The 25,845-nt window shown below is 37.4% G+C and overlaps 3 pseudogenes across 1 annotated transcript; 2 read left to right on the top strand and 1 right to left on the bottom strand.

Moving 5' to 3' along the window:
• Nucleotides 1–5,394: 5,394 nt before the first annotated feature.
• LOC125594675 lies at nt 5,395–9,913 on the top strand (annotated as a pseudogene). Its single transcript, XR_007329946.1, has 14 exons — nt 5,395–5,565; nt 5,694–5,805; nt 5,927–5,993; nt 6,075–6,185; nt 6,387–6,582; nt 6,768–6,853; nt 6,940–7,135; nt 7,429–7,540; nt 7,731–7,858; nt 8,027–8,233; nt 8,333–8,442; nt 8,820–8,949; nt 9,104–9,253; nt 9,455–9,913. The product of XR_007329946.1 is annotated as a signal recognition particle subunit SRP68-like (transcript).
• Nucleotides 9,914–10,646: 733 nt separating this feature from the next.
• LOC125594673 lies at nt 10,647–21,150 on the top strand (annotated as a pseudogene).
• Nucleotides 21,151–21,436: 286 nt separating this feature from the next.
• Nucleotides 21,437–24,677, bottom strand: LOC125594674 (annotated as a pseudogene).
• Nucleotides 24,678–25,845: the final 1,168 nt, after the last annotated feature.

Raw genomic sequence — 25,845 nt, forward strand, 5'->3', positions numbered from 1 at the left:
AGCAAAACAAATCGAAAATTAATATTCGTAACATACGAGCAAATCAACAAATACCTTCAAAAATTCCGGATATCCGATCCGTGTCCACCAGCCCTAGAATATCTCGCAAGTCTCATCTTTGAACATTACTAGGTAAACAAAACCTCATACTATTTATTTGTTTTTGAACAGGTGTATAAATCACAATTGGTGAAAGATTCATCACGAAGTGGTTTAGTATTGGGATTAATCCCAGCTCGCATCCGCACTGAAACATTTTTATCATATACCTTACATTCGATTTCGTAGAATACAATATTTGTATATCATGCTGAAAATGTCAAATAGAGTAATTTTCCCCTCCCCGCTTACAACTCGGAGCGAGAGTCATAAGGATGAAACCTTTACCCTCCCCCGAGAGTATTTTCCCCTCTCCCCACCCACCCACACCTTCCCCTGGACAAACAACCCTTATCCCCCCTTCAAGATCAGTCCCTAGCAGAGATTATAGTGAAGTGAAGTTACCCTCCCTTTTCCTTTTTGACACTGGCCACTCCCCTAATTGCAATATGTATTTTAATAAGATAGTAGTGGTCCACTATCTTATAGTATAAAACGAGGTAGATGATTCACATTAAGACAAGTATATATTTGAACCGAGCAAAAGCTGGAGAGCTGACTAATGGACGAAACTGAGAATTGCGTGAGGAGAGAGGGTCAATGTCCCATAAGTTTAAAAGGCTGCTAGGCGCTGTGTAGGGATTAGAAAAAGCATTTAGTGTTTGGAAGATAGATCTCTTCTTGCACGATCCATCCACGGGTCAAGTATTTCGTTAGTTTAACCACATACATAAGTTGCAACAAAAGATGAAACTAGCAAATCTTACCTACTTACCTCATAGACCTAGATGTGATCAGATATCCTAGCTATCCCCTACCATCTCCCTAACCCTACCCTACTACGTAAATAACCACTTAAATGTTTGTGCACCTTTTTCTTTCATATAAAATGAAACCTTTGGATTTCACCGTACACTTGAGGTTAACTAATCTAACAACTGTATCTAAACCACTAAAGATCTAAACCCTAATATCAAAAAACAAACCGCTAAAGAAAACCAAACAACCATCGTTCAATTACTAGTTAAACAAAGTTTGTCTTCCAGCTTTCTTAGATCAACAAGTGAATTTTGATTTGATTTTGTTTTTAATCAACAACAACAAATCAACAATGAGAATTGATAGAAGTTAGTAGTTTTTTGTTGTCCCAAAAAAAAATTTCCCAATTACTGTACCTACTTTCTTTTGGTTCATAATACTACTTACAAGTATTCGCACTCTCATTATACATCATGACTCTGAACCACCTCTTTTCTAACTCTTAGAGTCTCTGAACCTCTCGTAGATATCCTCCGCGACCCTCTTTTAGAAAAACTCAAGTATGAAAAAAAAACCCCATTATGAAATGCTGTTCTCAACCTCCTCCTTCTATGAAATCGTGTTATTTTTTGGCCGCTCTTCCCGCCGACAATGTAGGTTTCTCTTCTCCGATGGCCAACCAATCAATAAGGGATGTCCCCTCCCCCGACACCTCCCCTGTTTTTTTCTGTTTCTTCTGGTTTGATTTCCTCGGCGTATCTGTTTGCTTAAGATCAAATTTTGCCCGATTGTTTCCTAATTTAGATCAACAAGCAGATTTGATTAGAGAAATTTTAGAGAGCTTTGATTAGTGTTGGTTGATGGTTTCGAGTCAATCGATAATTGAATCTCGTTGTGTGCTTCTGTCTACTTCGCTCATCTCTCCTCTTCTCCTGCTTCCTCTTTGGACCAATGTTTTTCTCGGATTTCTAGTGGAAGTGGCCAGGTCTTGGTCGTTTGGTCCTGTTTTGTTTGTTTTGTTCGGCGTATCTTTTGCTGAATGGTCCCCTATTGCTAGATCTTTTGAGAGTTGAGGATTTGCTTTGTCCTTGTGTTGTTTGATGGTCGAACGAGTCAGCGGATATTGTTGAGTCTCGTTGTGTTTGCTCGTCCCTCTTCCGCTCGGTTTCATTTCAGATTCTAGTTGGGACTGTTCTTTTGGTCTGTGTTGTTAATGCACCCTTTTCTCTGGGATCTTTGAATGAGAATTGTGGTTCTTCTTTGTTAAAAAATGTGGTCTTTTCTCTTCTTCCTCTTGGTTGCTTCGTCTGGCACTTTATTAAGTTCTTGTCGCGAAAATTTCTCGGTGTTTCTCGGGCTTCTCTCGTCAGATGTTCGTCGTCGGAGCAGTATAAAGAGATGCGGTAGTAGTTCCCTGAATAAAGTTCGCCAGTGGGTGTGCGCTTATTCCCTTTCTTTAAGTCTTGATTTTTCTCTCTAGTTTGATTGTGATTTGATGTTATGATCTAGTCTTTCTCATCAGTGTCTTCTTTGATCCTTGTTCATAGTTATGGTTTGTTGTTTCCTGAGAATTTCTTCATTCTGTTCTTCTTCAATTCTGCCGGCTTTAGATTTCAGAGGAATGATTTATGTCATGCTGGCTTTAGACTCTAGGGGTTGTCATCATGTTATTATTCGCTAGCTTTGTGTTTCTACTTTGTATATCTACTTTGTTCGTAATCAATGAAATCCTTTAGTGTTTAAAAAAAATATGTTTTAGAAGATTTTTGTTGTTTCAAAAATATATTATGTTTTGATATTTTTATGTGTATTTTAATTTTAAATTGAAAATGTGTACCAATTAGATGCTTCAGTCATTTCTGTAATTAATCGAATGATTTTAAATTTTATTTTTTTAAACTATTTTAAAACTTTTTTAAAAAGTAAATTTCTTAATATTTGTGTAATAAAACAAAATATGTATTGTAAGGACTAAGAGCATCTGCATTAGTAAATTTATGGGGGGTTCACACATATTCCCAAAAAGAAAAAAATATTAAAATAATGTACAGTGATGAACATGCCTCTCCTCAGTTCTCCTCAGTGAACATGCGTCATGCGAGTTCATCACTATTTTGCGGGTCCCACGACACGTGGCGGTCCGCGATTGATTCGATTATTTATTTTTTATTTTTTAAATCAAACAAAAAAGTTAATAATAAAAATTATAAACTTGAATCTCAAGAGAGGGTTCACTAATGCAGATACTCTAAGGAGCAGCATTTAATAAAATCCTCTTTTGTTATAGACTTCGCAGTGTCACGCTGGTCTCACATGCCTACGTTCTTGGAAGTTTGGAATAATTTAGCTACAGTTACCAATATTAAATATTGTTAACATCTAAAGATATTCAAAACTTGTGTATGAAATCATTGGTAAGAGATAATTAATTTATTTTATGGAATCCTCCTATGTTACTATATTTCAGTTATTTCAAGTACATATAATGGTTATAACTTATAAGTCCCAACAATTCAGTGTTTCATATATTTTTAGTTGGTACCAATACATGCTAGTATTGATTAAAGAACCACACGCAAATTCAAATCAGCACACACAGTAGTTGGTGGGTTTTCACGAATGAGAAACAGTATGAATTCTATATTATCATTGAATTTCAACCTCAGCTTGAAAGATCAAAAACTAATAGTAACTTTTAAAATTTGTAAAAGGCTTCACGTGCTAAATCTTGAAGAACACATTGGACAGAAAAGCAAGACAGATGCAGATTGATAATAAACAAAAAAAAAAAAAAAAAAAGATGCAAGAATGCCAAGAAGTTATGGCACCTATATAAACCTTTTATACCATTGGATAAGTTCACTAAAATATTTATTATAATGATTTTTGAATTATTTGGTTGTTAATATGGTCCACCCGGTCCTTTATATTATAGATTTTTCGTCGGTCTATTTATTAATTATCTACTGATTTTCAATCATTAAAAATGTCAGAATTTTTTATATTCTCTGTTATTTTATTTTGTGTCAGCAATCTACATTGGCCTGTCTTGTGTGTACTCTGTTCGAAAATGCCTTAAGCGTAACGCCTAGGCTTGGACAAATAATTTAATGTGCTTATATAAGTATTTATGGGTTTACATATTAAATATGTGAGATAATGACATATGGTGCATGGTGTAGTGGTCAGCGACCTCTATTATGTCTCACCAATCACAGATTCAAACTTTCTGGTGCATTTTTAGTCTATTTAATCAGTTTTTAGGTTAAATGAAATAGAAATTACAGAAATAACTTTATCTTTCCTCACATCTGCGATTCTCAGAATAAATTACAGCCACCTCTTTTTTTTTTTCTTTTGCGATTTCTATTGTTTTTATTGCTAATCTTATATGTTTAAATCAATATATAACTAATTTATTAAAGAATAATCAATTTCAGATTCCAAATCGACAATAATGATGAGTTCTAAAACTTTTCCGATTAAGTAAGTGCGCGCCTAGGGTCAAATCGTCACGGTTGAAGAAGACCACACACAGTTTTTCCGGCGACTTTCCGGCCGCCTCAGCCGTGTTTTCGAACATGGGTGTGTACTTATATATTGACCTTAGCTAATCCAAGTTTAAAAATGGCTCATCCAATATGCGGCAAAAAAATTTATAAGACAAAACAAAATTGTTTTTAATAATTTGATGACAAAAGTAATTATGTAAATTAAGGCTGACTTTATATTATATATGATAAATACAATGTTTATATTGCATCTCCACCTCCTATAGTTTACTTTAAAATAAAATTTAAAAAAAAAAAATACTTCACCCACTCCATATAGAAGGGATTTACTTCATAAATAAAATAATCATTTTAATTTTTGTTCATTATTTGTTTTTTCATTCTATATAGAGTTTATAGTTGGAGTAAACTGAACTCCATATAAGATTTACTCAATTTTAAAGTAAAAATAAAGTTTTACATTGGAGATTTTTTTACCAACCACCTATTTTTTTACCTATTTTTTTACCATTGCTGTTGAAGAACTAGTCAAACTCAGCTATAAAAAATAATAATATGGTAAAACTTATATTAGACAGCCAACAATATAAGAAATTGTGTAATATACTGATATTCTAAAGTGATTTTGTGTAGTATGAAGATGATTACTTTTTTTTTTGTCAAACCATGAAGATGATTACATAAGTTGATATAGCTTTAACAAATTTGTAATGGGGTTTGTACAATCTTTTCAGAAAAGGTAAACTAATCCCAAATTAATACTCGTTCAGTCAGTCTCATGGGGCAACAACTATTAAAAAAATTATTTTTTATTTAAAAAATATTATTAAAATAAAATTTTAAAATTATTCAACCAATCACAAAACATGTTACAAAATATGATTGGTTACACAGTTTTTGATAAAGTTAAAAAACACATAAAAATATCAAAACATCATCTATTTTGAAACATCAAAAATCTCCATAAAACATCGTATATTTTGAAACGGAGAGAGTATTTGTTGCACTCGAAAGATACACTTAATCATACGGTCCTGGGCTTTGAGGCCCATATCTGCCCAGATAAAACCAGAATGGACTAGGCCAGATTACCAAAACTCCATAACATAAGCTTCTTCTACCCACCTGTTCGCCCTCTCGCCGTCGCCATCGCCATCGCCAGGCACTGCCGTGAAATCCTCTCACCGAATTAAAAGTAACTGGTTGAGCTAGATCTTTCTTCTTTCATTTTTACGATTTAAATTCGCTGTGTTTTGTTCGATGAATCCCTCAATTTTCATATCGTCGTGGTGGATTTATCCGTTTTGGTGTATCTTTCTTTAGCCAGGGTTCAGTGGATTGATGGGGAAGAAGGAGAACGAGATGTCAGCAATGGAGATCGACGATCCCAAATCGGACGGCTCTGAGCAGATCCTTCCGAGGTTCTCGATGAATGGTTAGTATATTCACGAATAAGTATCTGCATGTCTGTGAATCTCGAATTTAGCAATTGGTGGCTTACTTGAACCGTACAACAAGGCGTCTAAGTTTGTGAATCTACGCATTTGGATTTTCAGTTCTGCAGCTGATGAAAACTTCTCAGGCGCAACATGGTCTGCGTCATGGTGACTATGCTCGCTATAGGTAAACCCTAAGCTCATTAGCATACATGGTCTTTACAAAAAAAATTAGCTGATGTGTATTCTGTGTTATCTTGTTCTGTAGGAGGTATTGCTCAGCACGGTTGAGGAGGCTGTACAAGTCCTTGAAGTTTACTCATGGTCGTGGTAAATACACTCGGCGAGCCATACTTGAATCAACTGTCACTGATGTTAGGTATATATCCTTCCAACCTGAAGTTTTTTTGTTTGAGATGTTTTATTTGCCTACAGAAATTAATTCCTGGCTTTTTTTTTTTTAATGTTTAATCTTAACATTAAAAAAGATGTGAAGGCTCAGTTTATGCTTCCACTACAAGTGGTTTTGAGGTACTCTACTCACATACCTGTAATTGAGTTAATGTTTTTATTTGAATAGGTTTCTCCATGTGGTTTTCTATATGACGGAGAGAGCATGGAGCCATGCAATGGACAAAAGACAGCTACCAGATGGGCCTAATGCAAGGCAGCGGATATATTTAATTGGTAGGCTGAGGAAGGCAGTAAAATGGGCTTCGCTTTTCTCAAGTCTGTGCTCTAATAAGACGGACTCCAGGACATCTTTGGAAGCTGAGGTATTTCGGTGATCCCAAATGTTGATGTGTTTTCATGAACATACATCTCTGCCTTGAATGGAAGAAGAAGAGTATTCCTCAGTTTTAGGCTATTAGCTTAGTTTTTCGTTATTTCCTGTAAAATGTATGTGTCCTCTATAAACAGACTGACATGAGTCTTCATACTTCATCTTACTCTTTTATAGGCATATGCTTCCTATATGAAAGGCACCCTGTTGTTTGAGCAAGATCAAAACTGGGATACTGCGTTGGCATGTTTCAGAAACGCCAGGTTTGTCTTTGTTCAGGATCCTCTTTTTGCAATTTGGTAGGTTTTGTTTCGTTGTTTTCGTTTCTGATAATTAATCGCCGTCGCAGAGCTGTTTATGAGGAACTCGGGAAATACGGTGATCTAGAGAACCAGGTTCTTTGTCGGGAACGGGTTGAGGAGCTTGAGCCCAGTATTGAATACTGCAAACACAAAATTGGCAAATCAAACTTGCAGACATCTGAACTACTTCAGATTGGTGAAATGGAAGGTCCTGCATTGGATCTTTTCAAAGCAAAGATAGAGGTACGCACACATATCATTTCTGTTTAGCCTCACCACCGAAGCAAGTGATTAACTATGTATATACATGTTTCGATAGTCCGCATAAGCATAACATTTTGTTTGTTGGCTTTGCCATCTGTTATTGTGAGCTTAGAGTCCGCTTTTGACCTGTGACCAACACACACAAATACTAATTACATGTATACGATCTTGGATACTCTTGAATGATTTGCAATGGTTTAGTGGTTAACTCTTTCTCAGATCTCTCAGACATTTCGGATTAATATGATGCATATTGCTCGCTTGTCATATAGGCTGCTATGGAAGAGGCCAGATCTCAACAAGCTGCATCTCTTACAGAGTTTAATTGGCTTGGCTACAGATTTCCAGTTTCCAACCCAAAATCTCGGGTTTCTATTTTAAAAGGTTCGAGTAACTTTTTCCAATTCTCTCTTTTTGAACTACTATGTTATGCTGACAAATTATGATCTGGCACAATTATGGTTTACCTTTACTATGTAGTTACTGTTATGCGTTACCCTCTTAATATATAACCTGCTTTGATTGGACACTGAGCACTTCTCTGCGGCTCACTCTTTGTTCCTTTTTCGCTCAGCCCAAGACTTTGAGAAGGAGCTACAGGGTCTAGGAGCAGAATCTCTCCCTGCAGAGAAAAAGCTGACCATATATGATAAATTATTCACTGCATATCATGATGCGCGGAACACCATACGCAGTGACTTGGTGAGTGAGTTTACAGGAGATGGCTAATTTATTGATTTGGTTCACCCAATAACCTTTTGAAGATTTTTGGAAGTCTAGACAAGTTTGTTAAAGAGTAAAGAGTATCTGTTTTTTTTGGTGCGTTGCTGTTCCTTTGATTGATTTTCACAAGGAGTATATTATTTTTAGGTAAGTGCAGGAAATGCTGAATCTGTCAAAGATGATCTAAATGGTCTGGACAAAGCTGTTGGAGCTGTGCTAGGACAAAGAACCATTGAAAGGAACCAGCTGTTGGTTAAAATAGCAAAGAGTAAACTGAACAAGAAACGTGATGATAAAACTGAAAAGGTTACTAAGCCTGAGGAGCTTGTTCGATTGTATGACCTTCTGTTACAGGTTAACCACTGTGTACCTGTCTTTTTCTCCAGAAGCAGATTTTGTGTGCTAAACCATCGAGAAGACCTCATCTTTGTTTCTTTTCTTTTCTTTTTTCAGAATGTCGCTGATCTTTCTGACCTCATTAGCTCTGGAAGAGACAGGAAACCCGAAGAGATTGCCTTCGAAGAAGAGTGTCAGCGCAAAAGCTTAGCCTTTCGTGCTGAAAGGTTTAGTTCTTCTTCCACGTTATTGTATTTTTTGGAGGATGATTGCTATTGAGTTGTGGCCTCGCTATATTTTTTATTTGATTTAGCATATTTGATTAGAGTTAAGCTCCTCAAAGCCGTTGATCCAATCCTTAACATGAGTCTATACTATTTAGTTAGGATCTCTTTCCCAGACAGTCATCTCCTCACCTATTTCTTTTGGTCTATACTAGAATCACTTATTAGATGCTTTAGCTCCTGTTTAGAAATATTCACACAGTTTTTTCCATTTGAGAAAACGTAATAAGAAGAGTTATTTTCATATACTAACTGCTGCGTTCAGTTTTCGTCGCCTATGATTAAGTTAGCTGATGATATCTTCTTAAATCTATTTTCAGGTGCTTCTACTTGGCAAAGTCATATAGCCTAGCAGGAAAAAGGGTTGAAGCATATGCCTTATATTGTCGAGCTCGATCTCTTGCTGAAGATGCCCTGAGCAAGTTTCAGAGCATAGCAAACAAAGATGAGGTATCAACGTATTATTTTACTTTTTACCTCATACATAGTCATTGGATAGCAAGTTCTATGTTACCTCCTCATGTCGATTGGATAAGGTTAATATGTTGATGGTGTCACTAAAGTATAGTAGTTTTGACTAATTTTTTTTTCCAATAATTCTCAGGGAACAATCCAGGAACTGAAGGCAGTGAGCAAAGAATGCAGAGCTAATAGTTGCATAGAACATGCGACCGGGATCATGGAGGAAGAGAAGGCGCCAGAGAAGCTGTCAAAGAAAATCTCAACGATATCACTAAACGATACAGCCACTAAGGTACAATCTCATTATTTTACCTCACTTTTCCCCGTCACTTCTTACTTGGTTGTTTGGTGGCAGATGATAGATAAACATCCCCAGCATACGTTATGTGTCTTGCTGTTATGTTATTTTGTTAATCTTGCAAATGTCTCATAATCAACAAATTGCACCCTGATGGGGTTTTTTTTGTCCTCTTATGTCAAACATCGATATCAGGTGGAGAAATACCTGGTAGATAAACTGGAGGTGTATGAATCAGCGGTTGGAGATGCAAAACAAAAATGGCACCAAAGATCGAACGGTTCCCACCTGCATTTCAGTCTATACCTCGTAATCCAATTGTTCTAGACTTGGCCTACAATTGCATTGAGTTCCCAGTTCTTGACGAAAGGAAGAAGAAAGTCCAGAGGGGATTTATTAGTCGTCTCTGGGGATGAAGAAGTTTTCTTCCTCAGGTTAAAAGAATCTCTGGTTCAGTTTCCCTTTTATTACACATACTTCGGAACTCCCTGTTGCTCTTTAGCTTCTGAATAACGAATCCAATTGCATGAGTTTTTTTTTGTCATTCTGTCGATTTTTTTCCAAAGAACCACAATTTAGATTTTAGACCGAGATTACATTTTGCTGCTCCTTTAATGACACTTGAAGTTTTGGATATATAATTGTTTTCTGCAATTTTTGTTGAAAATGCCACACTGGCTGAGCATTGATTGGAGTAAGATCGAAAGCCCGATTTGGTTATAGAATGTTTTGACCGGGACCAAATTATATTGAATATATAACTACTGTAGGCTCTAGTTTTCTAGTCTAACCAAAAATATAGACTTTAATTCACTTTGCCTTAAATTCTTAGTAGCAGAAGAGAAGCGGCGGGGATATTCGTTGGAAACCAAAAGTGTTTTCTAATACTCTTGCCGTTCTATAAAAACATTAAATTTATAAAACTAAATATTTTTGTTTATTTTTAATAATTTAATAATAAAATTGTAGATTTATTAAAAAAATGATGTGATTTATCAAATTATTTTTTTTTTAATAGTTTCTGACACGATTAAGGATTTATAAAGTCAACGGCTTTGGATTTTTGCTGGCTCTTATAAATTTATTATTATTGAAAAGTGAATACTTAAACAAATTTGGACTCGCCTCATGGATGCCTCATGCCTCTAAGAAAATCAAATGAGTCCCTTAATGTCCAGATTAAATTGGATGTTATAAATATAGAGTGGGAGGCATGGAAGGTTTCAAAGGTTTTGTACACGATCACCACCACCACAAGAAAGAGAAAGAGTAGTAATTTGTTTTCTCCATGGCACGATCTTCTTCGTTCCCTTATTATGCTCACATTTTCCCACTTGTCAACCAACTCCCCCCCCCCCCCCCCCCAAAAAAAAAAAGTTTCCCAATAAAAACATTTCTTTCCTTATATAGCTATCTCTGATCGACTCTCCGGTGGAAGACAGGAAAAAGAAGAAGACGAGGATGCATTTCGCTAAGCTCGATGATTCCCCCATGTTTCGTCAACAGGTTTCTTCTCTTTTAATTCTGTTAACCGTTTCGAACGTTCATCGATTCCATTGCTAACGAACAAATGATTCTCTGTACGTAATCTCTCTCTCGTGCCACATTCCATGCCCTGAGATTTAGTAGTGGGATATAATTAGTTTCAGATGCATTGTGGATGAAGCAATGTATCAGTAACACTTGCAAATTTGAAGATTGATTTTGGGGGAAATACTCTCTTTTTAAAAATATTATTTTTTGTATAAATTATCGCGCCATGTATGACGTTGCTTGTGATGTACTTTTTTGTCTACATGAGAGCTTGAGATGTTACTTTGATCTTATTCTCTGATGTTTAGAGTGGTCTTTATTTTTTGTCTCTTTAGCTAGTTTGTAATCGTAAGCCTTTGTTGATTCTCTGCACCAGAGTTAAGAGATATAAACTAAACTAAAGTTTTTTTTGTGGTGCAAGTACAGATGCAATGTATGGAAGAGAGTGCAGACTTGCTGGGGATGCGATGCTTAAGGTTCTACAAAGACTGCACAAAATACACGTAAACTAACTAACCTCTTCTTCTTCCTATTGCAACTATATACTCTCTCTCTCTCTCTCTCTCTTTTTTTGAATTGTGATTTTTTTTTCTTTGGTTTATTATTAGAGAGGGACTCGGAGAAGGGTATGATGGAGATATTGACTTTGTAAATGCACTTGAATCTTTCGGTGGTGGCCATAATGATCCCATCGGCGTTGCTTTTGGAGGTACTTACCTCTCTTTCTTCTTTTTTTTCTCTCTTTCAAATCTCATTATCTCAGAGATATGTTCCTTTTTTTTTATTCTTCAGGTCCTGTAATGACAAAGTTTACTGTTGCTCTTCGAGAAATTGGGACATACAAGGAAGTTCTTCGTTCCGAGGTACTACTTGTTAGAATGAGAGAATTATTGAGAGTTTATTTCTCGGGAATGAATAACATGAAGAACATAGAGAGAGAAAGTAGATCTCAAAATATAAGAGAGAATGAGAGAATAGTTTTCTTGATTTAATTGTGGATCTGGGTACAAGTATTTAAAGACAAGTTGTCTCAGTACACAATATAATAAAATATTCATTGTTTTAAAATATCTTCAACAGTCTTCTTATCTCTTCTTCTCTTCAATAAAATTCGAGCTTATAAAAACCTTACAAAGCCTTATAAAACCTTATAAAGCCTTATAAAAGCTTTATAAAACTTTATAAGTCTCTAGCATAATTCTCAAGTCTGGCATTTTACTTCTCAAGTCTGGCAGCTTAATTCTCAAGTCTGGCAGCTCTTACTTCTCAAGTCTGACAGCTTACTTCTGCTTCATGTCAACACTCCCCCTCAAGCTTGACCATATGGAACAAGTGAAGCTTGGAAGCCATGAAGTATTCTCTCATTAAAACCTCAACTAGGTAAAACCCTTTGGGAGAAAACCCAAGTCAAGGAAAGAGTAAAACACTTCAGGAAGGAGATATCAGTGACATGAGAGGTCTATGAGTCCCAATTTTGGATGAATGAACTCACAGACTTTAGTGCTTGCTGCCTTGGTGAAGATATCAGCTAACTGATCTTCACTTTTAGTATAACAGGTAGGGGTGTTCAATCCGGATATCGGTTCGGTTTAGGTTCGGTTTTTTCGGTTTTCGGTATTTCGGTTAGTAAAATATAACTACCATTCTAAATCCATATTTACTTCGGTTCGGGTCGGTTTATATACCGTCGTTTTTCGGTTTAATCGGTTTTATACCAAAAAACATAATTATTTAGTTTGAGATCATATAAAATGAATTTTAGAGTCATATTGTCAACACAGTCATTTATTAAAAATATATTACATGTTCAAATAAATGAACAAAAACGTAAAAATGCTTCTACCATCAAAATCAAATCATCAATCATTCTATAATTAAAATCAGAGCCTGAAATTTTGAAAATAAAAATATGAAACAAAACAGAAACATGAAAGAAAAGTTTTTCAACTCTTCCATATTTAGTGTTCATTAAAGTCATGCTTTTTCGATTGAACACGAAACTCTGTTTGTTTATAGATAAGAAAAAAGTTGTGAAAATTTTCCATTAATTATTTTCCATCAAATTTATCATCTTCATATTAATTTAGTGAATACTAAAATAAAGCAAAAAGATAAAAAAAAAAGACTTAGAAAATAAGATGTATGAATTGCGATGTATTCAAGTGTTTTACAAATTATATAAGGTTCTTTATTACTATAACATTATGGTAATAGTTATTAACACAAATTTAACTTATATAACAAATAGATTTTCGTGTATTGTTATAAAATAGATACATATTTACATGTTTCTACTTTTAATCGGTTTTGTTCGGTTTATTCAGTTTAATCGATTATATACCAAACCATATCCAAATCCTACGGTTTTTATAAAATTATATCCATTCGGTTTATATGGTATATACCAAAACCAAACCATATTGTCTATTTCGGTTCGGTTCGGTTTTACCATATTGAACAGCCCTAATAGCAGGGTAAAATGATCTTCTGCCCACAGCTTGTCTCACCTTGTGACAGTCAACTTCAATGTGCTTTGTCCTCTCATGAAACACTGAGTTTGATGCTATATGTATGGCCGCCTGATTGTCACAGTGCATTGTGATTGGTGTTGTTGTCTCTATGCCAAATCCTTTAGTAAGTTTCTGATCCAAATGAGCTCACTAGTAAGCTTCCTCATTGCTCTATTCTCTGCTTCAGCACTTGAACAAGACACCACCTTCTGCTTCTTGCTCTTCCATGTGACCAGGTTTCCTCCAATGAAGGTGCAATAGCCTGTAGTTGATCTCCTATCAACTCTGTCTCCAGCCCAATCAGCATCACAATACCCAACAACTTCAGTACTCTTGTTACATGCCATCCATACTCCTTGGCCAGGCGCCTCTCTTAGGTACTTTAAGATCCTCTCCACCATATTCCAATGATGCACCTTAGGAGCTCCCATGTGTTGACTCACTTGATTCACAACAAAACACACATCTGGTCTGGTGATGGTTAGATAGATGAGCTTGCCCACCATTCTTCTATACTTCTTGATATCTCCAAATGGTGTAGACCATACTCCCCCTCTCTCAGCACCTTGTATCCTTCTTCTAATGGAGTCTTGGCCTTTTTACTCATAAGGTTTCCTGCCTCCCTTAAAATATCAAGTGCGTACTTCCTTAGATAAGAATAACCCCTCTTTAGAGCGGAAGATCTCAATCCCAAGAAAATACTTCAACTCTCCCAAATCCTTGATATCAAAGGCATTTTTAAGAAATGTTTTAGTTGAGAGAATACCTTCCTTGTTGCTACCAGTGATGATGATGTCATCCACATAGACTAAGATGACCACAATACCTTGCTTACTAGTTAATGTGAAGAGGGTGTGATCAGCTTCTGACTTTACAAAGCCTCTTCCATTGAGTGTGGTGCTCAACTTATGGTACCAAGCCCTTGGAGATTGCTTCAAGCCATAAATTGCCTTCTTTAATCTGAGAACATTTCTTGGCTTCACCATGTCTCAAGACCAGGAGGTGGTCTCATGTAGACTTCATCCTCTAATTCTCCTTGAAGAAAGGCATTCTTCACATCCATCTGCCATAAATCCCACTCAAGGTTGACAGCAAGAGATAAGAGAATCTTTATAGTGTGAAGCTTGGCCACTGGTGCAAAAGTGTCTAGATAATCTTCACCATACACTTGAGTATATCTCCTTGCAACCAGTCTTGTCTTCTTTCTTTCTGGTTTTCCATTGGCTCCATACTTGATAGTGTAGAGACGCCGGCTTGTCACTGCCTTCTTTCCTTTTGGAAGTTCAGTCTCAAACCATGTATCATTCTTGATCATGGCTCCCATCTCATCTCCAACAGATTCTCTCCACTCCTTGTGTTGCATAGCTTCTTCATATGTTCTTGGAATGTATTCCTGATCCAATTCACTGATGAAGACTTGATGATCTTCTGGATATTGAGCAAGGGAGCATACTGCACTTATTGGGTGAGCTACAGCTTCAGCATTGAAGTAAACTTCTGTGTTGATCCACTGTGAGGGTTTTCTAATCCTTGTACTCCTTCTCAAAGTTGTATCTGCTCAGGTTCTGCTTCATTTCCTTCACTTGGCGCATCTACTTGAGTCTCAACATCTGATTCTGATGGCATCTCATCTTGATCATGAGCTACATAGTTCTCTTCAGGTTGAGCTTGTGTAGACTGCTCAACATTTCTCTACTGCCCCCCTCATGATTAGGATGAGTGCTCTCAACACTATCAGCTGCAGTAGATGATACATTTTCAGGGACAGGTTCCACACTTGGTAAAGAGGGCATACTGATTCTCAGGCTCTCCATTACTCCCTAAGGTTATTTGCTCTATCTGAGGCTGATTGAGAAAGATCTTTGAGCTCATCCCAACTCTTTCCATCATAATAGCCTCTAGATTCTGCAAACTTCACATCCCTCGAGACAAGAACCCTTCTTGACTCTGGATCATAGCACTTATACCCCTTCTGAGTTGGAGAGTAACCAATGAACATAGCTTTTGAACTTTTAGCATCAAGTTTGTTCCTCAGCTCCCCAATATCATCACAAAACAGAGGCATCCAAACACACGCAAATGGTCCAAAGATGGTTTGGTCTTATTTAGAACCTCAAAAGGAGACATGTCGTTGAGGACTTTAGTTGGAGTTCTATGATAGATCAGATAAGTAGCAGACATCACAGCATCACTCCAGAATCTTTTTGGAACATTGGTGTGGAACATCATTGATCTTGCTACCTCCATCAAATGTCTGTTCTTTCTCTCAGCAACTCCATTCTGTTGAGGAGTGTAAGGACAGCTTGTCTGGTGAGTAATCTCATGTTGAGCAAGATATTGCTTGAATGCATGACTTGTATACTCTCCACCATTATCCGACCTTAGAATTTTCATCTTGGCATTGAAATGGTTGCAGATATGGGTCTGGAAATTCTTGAAAGCATCCAACACCTGTCCTTAGACGGAATCAGTGTCACCCAAGTGTACTTGGATTTCTCATCAATGAAAGTGACAAAGTATTTGTGGTTCTCTCTGGACACACATGGAGCAGTCCATACATCAGAGTGAACTAGGTCAAAACATCTTTCATAGATGGTGCTACACTGTGAGAAGACTGTTCTAAATGCTTCCCCAATATGCAAGCTTCACAATCATCATTCTTGAAGACCACACCTGGAAGCATCAAGTTTAGGGCTCTTGTACGAGGATGTCCCAACCTAGCATGCCATAGTGTGCTATCAACCCTGCTGGATGTACTAGCCAAACACTGAGAAGTGGATGGTCTAGACATCTCTGTCTTCTGAAGATGATAGAGTTCATTGTGAACGTGCCCCTTTCCAATCACTTGGCCTGTCTTTAAGTCTTGAAATTCAACCTCATCTGGTCTGAAGACAACCTGGCAACTCAGATCAACAGTAGCCTTTCTCACAGATAGCAAGTTTGATGTAAACTGAGGCATATACAAGGCAGTAGATTCCCTATCAAACAACCTCAGGTTCCCTATCTTCTATCTTAATCTTATCACCATTTGCTATTTGAACATTCCCTGAGGCAGGCTGGACATCACTCAAGTTTCTATCACTAATCATGTGATGGCTTGCTCCTGAATCTATAATGATAGTTTAGGGTCAAGAGAGTGTGTACTAGCCTTCTTGGATGAGATAAAGGCTTGGATAAGGGAATGTAGGTCACTCATGGTTGCTGGACCATCAGTGTTGGCTGCACTATCAGTACTTCTCCATGTTCCTTCTTCATTTGAACCACCAATGACAGATGAATACATGGTTCGACCTTGAATCGATGGATGCTCAAACTCTTTGATTACATTCCTGGCTTGATTCAAGTCACTTCTTCTTGGCATATTGTGCTTCTTATGTTGTTCCTTAGCCTTCTTGTACTCTGGAAACAACACATGTTGGAGTTCTCCCTCATGGAGAGATATGGACCAGTGGACAATAGATTGTTCCTACTGATTTTGAGATAAACTGGACTTTGAAGAAGCTTTTCTTGATATGGTTGAAGCTTTCTTGAGTTCCAGAGAATAGGGTACTCCTCTATCTTGAGTTCTGGTGAGGTTCTTCCCTTTTGAAAGACCTTTGGACCAGTGGATAAAAGGATGTATCCAACAGATTTTGAAGATAATCTGAGAAAGAAAGAAAGAAATTTGAGGAAGCTTTTGTGAGATTCAGGAGCTTAATACTCTGATACCATGTTAGAATGAGAGAATTATTGAGAGTTTATTTCTGGGGAATGAAGAACATGAAGAACATAGAGAGAGAGAGAAAGTAGATCTCAAAATGTAAGAGAGAGAAGGAGAGAATAGTTTCCTTGATTTAATTGTGGATCTGAGTACAAGTATTTAAAGGCAAGTTGCCTCAGTACACAATATAATAAAATATTCATTGTTTGAAAATATCTTCAACAGTCTTCTTCTCTCTTCTTCTTCTCTTCAATAAAATTCGAGCTTATAAAAATCTTATAAAGCCTTATAAAACCTTATAAAGCCTTATAAAAACTTTATAAAACCTTATAAATCTCTAGCATAATTCTGACAGCTTACTTCTCAAGTCTGGCAGCTTACTTATGCTTCATGTCAACACTACTACAATCCCTTTTGCCTGGTTTGGTTAATTTAATCAGTTTTGTTGAACAAATGCATAACTAACTAGCCTATGATCGATATATCAGGTAGAGCATATTCTGAATGACCGGTTGGTTCAGTTTGTGAATGTTGATGTCCAAGAAATTAAGGTACACTTGTACTAATACATCCTTTCAAATTGCTTCCGACCTTATTATATTCATCTTTTAATTGTCTCACACCAGGAAGCACGTAAACGCTTTGACAAAGCCTCCATTACATACGACCAGGTGTGTTAACTGACTTCATAATATCATGTCCCCACTATTTTTGAAAAATTGTATCTTCATTTTATGTGCATCTCTGAATGAAACAGGCGCGAGAGAAATTTCTTTCATTAAGAAAGAGTACGCGACTGGATGTGGCTGCAACAATCGAGGAGGTATGCACACACACATCCTCGAGAGTCAATAGATAACATTCACTTCTTTTTCAAAACTAATGTTGGTAGAGAGGCATTTTTCAGGACCTACATAGCGCAAGAGCGGCATTTGAGCAAGCCCGGTTTCATCTGGTAACCGGCCACTTTTTATTTATTTATTTCTAATGCTACTAGCTACTCGATTCGCTTATTAACCGTACCTTAAATTAATGTTTGCTTTGCTTCGCTTCTTCCTGGCACAGGTTAGTGCACTCTCTAATGCGGAAGCTAAAAAGCGATTTGAGTTTTTGGAAGCAGTCAGCGGGACAGTGGATGCTCATCTCCGTTTCTTCAAACAGGCAAGCTTTACTATATTTAGAACACAAATTAATAGCTTTGGTTTTACAAGGAAACCTATGTTACCTAATTCGCTTTCTCACAAATGATTCTTTCAGGGATATGAGCTACTACAACAAATGGAGCCTTTTATTAATCAGGTATTGAATAAATACACAAAGACTCCTTGTACCATATGATTCTTTTGATTTTTATTTTTCTGCCGAACGTTACGTTTCTTATCCAAGCAAATGCAAATTTCATGAGCTATCTGTGTTTGATTGTAATTTGAATGCAGGTGTTGAGTTATGCACACCAGTCTAGAGAATACAAACTATGAAATGGCATCACTTAACGAAAGGATGCAGGAGTACAAAAGGCAAGTTGATCGAGAAACTAGAAACTTAAATGGTTCGCCAACAGGGGATGGCATGAGACACAACTCAAGAAGCTCACAAAAAGTCATTGAGGCTGTCATGCAATCTGCTGCAAAAGGAAAGGTTAGAAAATGCCTCTGAGGCTTAAGACTGCCCTCCTATCTTATATACTGTTTTTGTCCTACAGGTTCAGACTATAAGACAAGGGTATCTGTCTAAACGTTCGTCAAACTTGAGAGGTGATTGGAAAAGAAGGTTCTTTATCCTTGATAGCCGTGGGATGCTATACTATTACCGCAAGCCATGGAATTGGTCATCTGTAAGTTTCAAAGTAAAAAGAAAGAACCAATTGTGCTTTTTGATCCTTCCCTGATCGACAACGTTTGAATCTTTAGGGAAATGGAAACAGGTCTTCTGTTCACAAGAATATGACTTCAGAAAACAGTCCTGGGCTGCTAAGTCGGTGGCTGTCTTCTCATTATCACGATGAAAAACCAGTTGCACGTCTCACTGTGAACCTGCTTACCTCAACGATCAAAGTTGATGCGGACCAGACGGATCTAAGATTCTGCTTTCGGATTATTTCGCCTACAAAAGTCTACACATTGCAGGCAGAGAATGCGCAAGATCAGATGGACTGGATAGAGAAGATAACTGGAGTTACTACTTCTTTGCTAAGTTTCCAGACACCTGAAAGAACAATCATGGTGAGGTTTTTATGTGCTGAATCTTTTATTGTCTGACCCCATTATCTAAAAATATCATTTACTTGCAACTGTACCAGCGTCTTTCTACAATGGACGGAGATACTTTCTCCGCAAGTGAGTCCGGTTCGGTAGCAGATCTATATGATATCGACCATGCGGAAATTGGAGAATCCACTGTGGAAAATATATCATCACCGTTCGAGGTTCTCAGGGTGCTTGCAGCAACATGATATGATGGCAAAGCCAATTGATGTCTTGACCAAGGTATTGGGGAATGAGAAATGTGCGGATTGTGGTGCTCCTGAACCTGATTGGGCCTCTTTGAATCTCGGAGTACTCATATGTATTGAATGTTCTGGTATACATCGTAACCTTGGTGTTCACATTTCGAAGGTCAGCCATTGGAACTCTTCCCATTTATTTCTACAAAGTGGTATGAAGTATATTCAAACTTGTCAAGTGCAGGTCAGATCGCTCACGCTTGATGTTAAAGTATGGGAACCATCGGTCTTGACGTTGTTCCAGTCGTTAGGTAACGTATATGTAAACTCAGTGTGGGAGGAGTTGTTGAACTCAGAGAGTAGATCTTCAGGGTAAGTAGTGGCTACGTATTCTCATCAGTTGTATCTATTTTACACACAGTCGTTAACCTTCCTTTTTTTTTTCCTATTTTATTTAGCACTCCCATGTCAGATCGACAACAAGAAAGTTTCTTGCAAGGAAGCCTGGTCTCAGTGATCCCATATCTGTGAAAGAGCTGTTCATCCATGCAAAGGTATTTAAATCGAGAAAAAGTTTTTGTGATAAAATCTCATGTCTGTCCATTGCTAATTACAGTACTCAGAGAGGATATTTGTCCGCAAAGAAACAGACAGCCAGCATTTTCCGGCAGTTTTCCAAGAGATTTGGGAGAATGTGCGTGCCAACGACAAGAAATCAGTTACAAACACATTGTCTGCTCTGAAACAGATGTGAATGCTCTACGTGGACAAGCAACGTACACGGTGTCTTTGTCCTTATGGAAGATGATGCAACTGGAAGCGAAGGAGGAAACACTCAAAGCCAAAATCAAGAGAATTGAAGAGGAGTTTCAGGAGAACCCTGAGGGATATTCTGACTCGAAAATGGAAGGGGAAGAAAGTATGGTCAGAGAAGAAACTTCAAAGGACTGCTCTTTGCTTCACCTCGCTTGTCTTTATGCTGATATCGGTATGGTGGAGTTGTTGCTTCAGTATGGTGCAAAGATAAATGCAACAGACTCAAAAGGTCGCACTCCACTTCACCACTGTATCATCAGCAGGAGATATGCAATTGCAAGGCTGCTACTTATGAGGTAAAAACTCCATATAAATTCATCACTCTACTACTACTTTGACAAAAGTTATAAGTGTGGTGCAATGATTCAATCACAGGGGAGGAGATCCAAATGCTGTGGATAAAGAGAGTAACACACCGGTCAAATATGCTTTAGAGACAGAAGTCAATGACAGCGAACTAATTGCATTATTAACAGACTCCAAAAGATGATAATATCTGCTGAAATAAAAATAATAATCATTTGATTTGCTTTATCACTTTTTAAAAGCAGAAGACGGTACAGCACTAGAAAAAATGTTGCTCTAATTGAACACTTTTCGCCTGTTAGTTCGTTTTGTCCATGAAGAGCCTAGGAGAATACATGTAGATTTTCTTTGGTGCTTGCTAGGTTGATGATATACTGGTTTATACTCTGCTGTACATATGGTCTTTTTTATGGGGTTGCATGTTCTGTAAGATGGAAACCTCTGTTTTTGTTGTTCGTGCAATGAAAAGACAGACACGGCATTGTTGTGTCTTCTTTATGTTTTCAGACTGCACTTTGTGGTTTTGCACATCCGAGAACCTGCTTTGATTGCTCGACAGATTTTCAATTCATCAATAAGACAAATCCGATATTATTTTTCATATGTTTGGAATGTGGATCGGATCCTGTGTTTATAGAATGTTCTTTGTTCATCAATTCTTCACCGAAAATCTGTATTTGCAATGTTAACGACTTCAATGTAACATTCAGTACATCTTTTAAAAAACCTGAAAATGCAGATTTAGTGACGCAAAACATGGTCCTCTTCTCTAAGAAATAGAAAAAACTGCGGTTCATACATCTTTTAATGCAGAGAGTTTCTGGGCAGACATAAGCTTTTCCAATAACAACTGGAAATTCTCAACGGCAAACTGAACAAATAAACAATGACATATCATGCCCACCCAGCTTGCCTTACCTGTATCCAGTCACACAACGAAAAAGTTTGACATTCAGAGATAGACTGACTAGATTCGTCTGATATACAGTGAGATCAATGAAGAGCTTAAAAGATCTTTTAAGAGAGCTTTTTAGAATAGAGGTTAGGACTACTAACGCTACTACCTTCGCGCAATTTCAAGTCGGTCAAGACATTTGCCATAAACCAGCCGTCTCTCTTTTAGCTACATTGAAGAAGGAGGATTTATAACTGCTTTTGGCTTTTATGGAGCAGCATCTGCTTCCATTCTTTCGTTTGAGGAAGTACCCTCATTAATCAACTCAATGACACTCGAAGAATCGGGAATATATTTGAGACGTATCATGTTCTCCATAACCTTCTCAGCTGCCTCCATTCCTCCCACTTTAGCAAAACCAGAGAGTAGAGCCCGGCATGTCGATATACTTAGCTTACACCCGTCCACAGCAGCGTTCTTGGCAAACATTTCATCCACGAACATAAATGCTTTTGTCTTCATCCCTTCTTTCAGGAAAGCAGTAATGATGACACTGTACATTATGCTGTCTGGTTCAATTCCTGAGGCAATGGCCTCGTCGAATATAGCAAACATTTCCGATCTCCTACCCATTTTATCACACCCGTTTAGAAGAGATGTGTAAGTTACAACACTAGGCATCAGGTTTGCCTTCTGCATGTCCTGCAATAGCTCCTTTCCAGCTTCCAAATTTCCTTCCCTGCATAAATAATCTATCATGATGTTGTATGTTACGTCATTGGGCTTGCCATGCTTATCAAGCGACCCATCCATCACCATATTTATCAGTTTTGTTTTTAATTCTGTTTTTCCGAACTTCAAAACCCAGTTGATCAAAGCATTGAAGGGGGCGGTAGAAGAACCACAACCCATCTCTTTTGTCTCGAAGATGGCTATAGCTCTTTCCACATCGTTCCATCTGCAACACCCATCCACAAGTGTCGTGTACACAAAACTGTCGGGAGCTAATCCCTTTGGTTTCATCTCGTCAAATAACCGAAAAGCCTCCTCTAGATCCCCATATTTGCAACAAGCATCTATGATTGTACAGTACGTCACTGCATTAGGGGGGAAACCTTTTCCTGACATTCCGTTGAAAATTTCTTTAGCTCTTTCGATGTCACCAGACTTGCAAAAGCCACCAAGCAACATGTTGTATATGATGACATTAGGAGTCACACCTTCTTGAACCATCTCATCAAAAATACGAGAAGCCGTTTCCATATTTCCCAACTTAGAAAACCCATCAATGAGTGTACCGTAAGAGAATACATCAGGTGTTATACCCTTTCCACGCATTTCCTGGAAAATCTCCTCCGCATCGTCTACTTTACCGTTTTTAACGAGACCATTCATAAGAAAAGTGTATGTCTTAGCATCCCCTGGAATCCCTTGTTCAACCATGGATCTGAATGCTGAACACGCCTCAATTACTTTTCCCTTTTTGCAGTACTCACTGATCAGACCCGTGCACAAGACCTTATTTGGAACCACACCACATTCCACCATCTCTTTCAAATATTTCTCTGCGGATGCAAATTCCCCTGCTTCTATATATCCACTGATAAAAGCCCCGTAGGTGAAAGCATCAGGCTTTAATCCGTTTTCAACCATTTCAACCAGATAAGACCTTGCTTCGTCCGTCCTTTTGGCCTTTGAAAGACCAATTATAAGGGAATTGTAGCAAAATGTGTCTGGTGCAATCCCTTGTTCCTTCATTTCTTTCAGCACCCTCACTGCATCTCCAAACCTACCTTTCTGGAGAAAGGTTTTGATCAATGTTGTGTATATAACCACATTGGCTCTGCAGCCGCTTGCACCCATCTCCTTCACAATCTTATAAGCTCCATCGATATCCCCAGAAGAACACATGCCCTTAACTGTTGTACCATAAGTATATGGAGATATGACAATGTTCCTCGTTTTCATTTCAACAAGTAACTCATAACCCTTTAGTGCATTATTTCCTTGAACGTATCCCTCGACCAAACTAGCAAAAGCTCGAGCACCTGGTGTCACTCAGATGCGATCATCCCATCAAAGAGAGCCTTTGCCTTCTCCATTGCTCCTTCCTTTGACATGACACAAATAAAAGAATCATAAATCTTAGGATCAATGTTCATCCCAAGAGAAACCATCTCATGGACTAGTCCATTTGCAGCGGCTGCATCCCTCCCCTTCAGTAAACCCTCGATCAGTATACTGCAAGTGAAATTATCAGGAAAACACCGAAACTATTCATCTCTACCACCAGCGATTTAGCATCATCTAGTCTCTTCCGCTTACACATCCCATCTACAAGTATATTAAATGACTGCTTCGATGGCACCAATCCTTTGATAATCATCCTCTTCTTTAGCTCAAGAGCTTCATCCACATCTCCCTTCATACACAACGCTTCGTTTACCAAGCCATACACAGCCACACTCACCATCCCAAACTTTTCTTCGGCTTTAAGAAGAACATCTTTTGCCAGCTGAACATTCCCACCTCTGCAATGGGCAACAATCAACTTTTCATAAATGTGAACATCAAACACTACACTTCTCTCAGCCATCTCATTATACACATCCCAAAACAAATCCAGACGATTCCTCTTCAAAAACGCATCCAACAAAACGTTACATTTGACGAATCAAGAACCAAATCCTTAGTGTTTGTAATCACAAAAGCAGCTTCGTCTAAAAACCCGTTTTCAATATACACATCAATCAAGATCCCGTATACAACAACTCCGCCGCCATCACTCAACTCTCTCGCGAACATCTCGCAACCGAGCTCAAAACCTCAGATACAGGCCACTTCCTCTCAATCATCCGGATTAAAACACTACGAGCTTGCCCTAAACTACCGAAGCTACACAAACCTAAAGCGAGAAACGAAAACGAATCAAGTTTCTGCTCCGTGACCTTCTGAGAATCCACCCAATTGAAGAAGCTCAGAAGCTTAGCGGGATCATCGACGCGTTTTGATCGCAAAACGGAGAGAACGACGTCTGGGTTTATCTCCGCCGCGAGATTCGAAGACACCAAGGCGTCGCGCCAGTTCGCCTTATTGAGGATTCCCGCTATTTCGGCTGATGCGTCCGGAGGTTTCCCGATGTGAACGGACAACGATCGGAGAAGTAAACATCTGCTCCTAAACAACGTTGAGCCTATCATCTCCGATACCGGAGATTCAACAACCTCGTCGGCGAAGATTAAATCGAGATACAAACAATTGTTAAAATATATCCAGTAGGCCCGTTTAATTTGGGCCTTTGGGCCCAAACAGTTACTGGGCACGTAAACAAGCCTTTAAACCGCCAAAATGTATGTCCGGTAGTTTGAAAGTTTAGATCATTGGTATGAGTGAAAAAAAAATAGAAGTTCATTGGTATGTTTATTTTGCATTTCCACGTGATTTACCGATTTTGATAGAAAAGTTTTAAATATGGTTTTACGAAGTGCTACGTTACTATTGTCGAATTAATAATAATATTGTCTAGGTCTCAAGAAATTTATTCATATATGGAGAGGTTATGGGAGAGATATGATGAAGATCCCCACCCACTAGACTACTAGAGTGGGAATTTCAAATGGTGCATGAATGTTTACCCAAATACATAGTGTATGAAATGCATGGTTTGACCAAGTTTCTTTTTATTTTGTTTTGATATGAGAGCCAAACCAAATCCAGAAATGTCGACGGGTATGGGTAAACATGAACTAACACTAAAACGTGTCCTAGTTAATTCCACGACAGTGGGTGTATAAATACACGACGGGTCGAAAGAAATCGTGTGTTTAACCGCGTTTGTAATATAGTTAGCGAATTTTTAAAGGATAATTATTATTCATAAAACTCATCTTAAAAAATATATACCAGATCCCTTAAACAATCACTTTAATCACTAAGGTCCTGATTGGTAGAGCATTACCATTAACATTATGTTTTACATTATCCAATCAACAATTGCTACGAAAGCATTTAAAATAGCATTTACTATATGCTAGTGCTCTTCGAATGCTTTCCAAATGCTTCTCTGATAAATGCTCTCATATGAAGCTTTTAGAAAACCATTTGCATTTATAATTTATAAAATTAAAAAAATATATATAATTAATTCATTTTATTTAATAAAATCATAAAAAAAAAATTTATATCCATAAAAGATAATTTTGATTTCTAAATTAATTTACGACAAAAATATTTTTTTTTAAATAGGCATTTTTCAAACTTAAAACATAATTTAATTTATTTTAAATGTGAAATATTTTTTTTTAAATTATATTTTAATTATAAAATTTATTTTAAATATATTTTTTGATATAAATATATTTTAAAATTATTAATAATATTAAT

This window comes from Brassica napus (assembly GCF_020379485.1).
Source record: "Brassica napus cultivar Da-Ae chromosome C3 unlocalized genomic scaffold, Da-Ae chrC03_Random_3, whole genome shotgun sequence".
NCBI lineage: Eukaryota > Viridiplantae > Streptophyta > Magnoliopsida > Brassicales > Brassicaceae > Brassica > Brassica napus.